Consider the following 2882-nt stretch of genomic DNA (forward strand, 5'->3'; position numbering starts at 1 on the left):
TTTTGTGGAGGAAGGAAAATGCTCTGAAGATTTGGAACAGCTTAGCCTCCAAAGTCCGGGTCAGAAAATTGGGCTACTTAAATGCTTACCAGTAGTACTGTAATTTTTTCCAAATGCCTTATAGCATTTTATAAATAATTAGAAATGCAAATTTCATCTCTAAAAGGGAAACTGATACATAATTTATAATAACGTGTATGAAAGCATAAAGTATTATATAAATTCAAGAAATACACACAGTTTTAAAAAAATTGTTTGAAAATTATATAAAATGAAAGTGCTATGCTCATAGCTAATTTCTATATTTTCACTTATTCCTATTATAAACCATTAAATTAATTGTAATCTTTAGTACTCCATGGAAACAATTTGCTTAAGCATTAACATCTACAAACTTAAAACCAACATCTTAAATCTCAGTGCAAGGTACAATTCTTTTCCAGGATCCCTAAAATAGGTCATTTCAATCACTGCCCTGAAGGCTTTATAGAAATAACAGGAGGCCAGTAGGTGGCTGACACCTGTAATCCCAGCACTTTGGGAGGTGAAGGGGGAAGATCACTTGAAGCAGCCTGGAGTTCAAAACCAGCCTGGGCAGGAAAGTGAGACCCGTCTCTACAAAAAATTAAAAAAAAAAAAATAGCAGGGCACAATGGTGCACACCTGTAGTCCCAGTTACTCAGGAGGCTGAGGCAGGAGGATCCCTCAGGCCTAGAAGGCGCAGGATACAGTGAGCTGTCATTGAGCCACTGCACTCCAACCTGGGTGACAGAGGAAGATTCCCTTCCTCCCTTCTTCCCTTCCTCCCTTCCTCCCTTTCTCCCTTCCTCCCTTCCCCTCTTCTTCTCTCCCCACTTCCCTCCCTTCACCTCCCCTCCCTTTCCTTCCTTTTTTGAGACAGAGTCTCACTCTGTGGCTCAGGCTGGAGTGCAGTGGTGTGATCTTGGCTCACTGCGACCTCTGCCTCCTGGCTTTAAGCGATTCTGTGCCTCAGCCTCCCAGTAGCCAGGATTATAGTCTTGTGCCACCATGGCAGGCTAATTTTTTGTATTTTTAGTAGGGATGTGGTTTCACCATGTTGGCCAGGCTGGTCTCAAACTCCTGGCTCCAGTGATCTACCCACCTCAGTCTTCCAAAATGTTAGGATTACAGGCATGAGTTGCCGTGCCCAGCCTGAGGTTCATTCTTAAAAAAAAGAAAAGGAATACCATGAAACGACTGTTGGTTTGTACTGCTCAACAATTCAATCTTAATTGCAAAACACTTCTTTTTATTTTGTAACGCTACTCAACACATCTATAGATCATTTAACGAGATTTAATCTTATAAGTAGTGAGTTTTCAAGGTAAATGCAGATTTTGGCAATGTTTTCTGGAATAAGAAAACATGAAACTCTCCAAACACAATATAGTTATGATTCAACATGAAAGCTGTCATTTTTATTTGGTAGTCTTCTGCATATTTGCTTCAGACAGCTGTTCTCTTATCATTGGTTGGGTCCTGGTATATTGTCTGGAAAGCGAGGTGATAAATATTCATGACTCATGATGTTTTAACGTAATTGCAAGTAAAAAATGATTGCGTTGAGAATCAATTTTAATTCCTTCTTATTTTGTTTTGTTTCTCCTCCTCCACATTTTATGGGGCCATAAGTTTTTAAAAACTGAAGTTATTATTGTACCATTCCAGGATCTTCTCGGAAAGGTACAAAAAAAAGGAATGATTTCTTTTTCTAAAATCAAATGCAAATGATCAGATATTAAAACATTAACATGCAAATTAGTGAAACATTCCACAGATTTTCTGCAGCCGCTTCTCACCCCCTCCATCAACTCCCACATTCCCTTATATATTCTAGCCACACCAGATATTTCATCATTTCCCAAATTTCCCTGTATACCTATATAATCCAGCTTGGGGGAATGGAATTGAAAACATGTGTGTTTAGGAGAGAGTCAGAATTTGGTTTAAATCTGTCTCTGTCTCTTTCTGTGTGGCTTTGGAAAAATCACTTCATCTCTGTGTGACTCGGTATTCTCATGTGAAAATTCAGACAACTGGCACCTCAACATAGCACCAGGTATATAGCACATTCTCAGTAAATTGTTATTGAATGAAGGATCAAATATAACATATAAACCACCTAATACAGTGCCTGGCACATATTGGTAAACAGTAACACAGCAATTATCTCTGTTCCTCTCTCAGGCCTATTCTCACATTCCTTTTTAATCTAGCAAATACCTAACTATCCTTCAAGTCCCACATCAACTGGCACATCTTTGGAGATGATTTCTGTAATCCTTCCAGACAGAGCTAATGTTTCTTGGTCTTCATTCTCATAATATCTTTTACTCCCCCCATCCATGACTTATTGTGCCCCTGAAGGAAAGAGAGGCCACCATAATGCCAATCTGAGTTCCCAAGGAGATCTCTCTCTCCCCATTAAGAAATCACACAGGTGAGGCCAAGCATAACTATGGAGAGCTAAGAGTCTCATGACATTTTTTTCCCCATTTATTTATTTTATTGCATTTTAGGTTTTGGGGTACATGTGAAGAACATGCAAGATTGTTGCATAGGTACACACGTGGCAGCGTGATTTGCTGTCTTCCTCCCCATCACCTACATCTGGCATCTCTCCCCTTGCTATCTCTCCCCAGCTCCCCACCCCCCACCGTCCCTCCCCTATTTCCCCCCAACTGACCCCAGTGTGTAGTGCTCCCCTCCCTGTGTCCATGTGTTCTCATTGTTCGACAGCTGCCTATGAGTGAGAACATGCGGTGTTTGATCTTCTGCTCTTCTGTCAGTTTGCTGAGAATGATGGTTTCCAGGTTCATCCATGTCCCTACAAAGGACACAAACTCATCGTTTTTTATGGC

General features: G+C 40.5%; 1 non-coding gene across 1 annotated transcript; it reads right to left on the reverse strand.

Annotated features, from left to right (window-relative positions):
* Window positions 1-2369: 2369 nt before the first annotated feature.
* Window positions 2370-2497, reverse strand: LOC119468932. The gene has a single exon (XR_005197742.1). It is a non-coding gene; the product is annotated as a small nucleolar RNA SNORA64/SNORA10 family (small nucleolar RNA).
* Between the last annotated feature and the right edge of the window lie 385 nt (window positions 2498-2882).

Source organism: Cebus imitator, unplaced genomic scaffold, assembly GCF_001604975.1.
Source record: "Cebus imitator isolate Cc_AM_T3 unplaced genomic scaffold, Cebus_imitator-1.0 Scaffold535, whole genome shotgun sequence".
Taxonomy (NCBI): Eukaryota; Metazoa; Chordata; class Mammalia; order Primates; family Cebidae; genus Cebus; species Cebus imitator.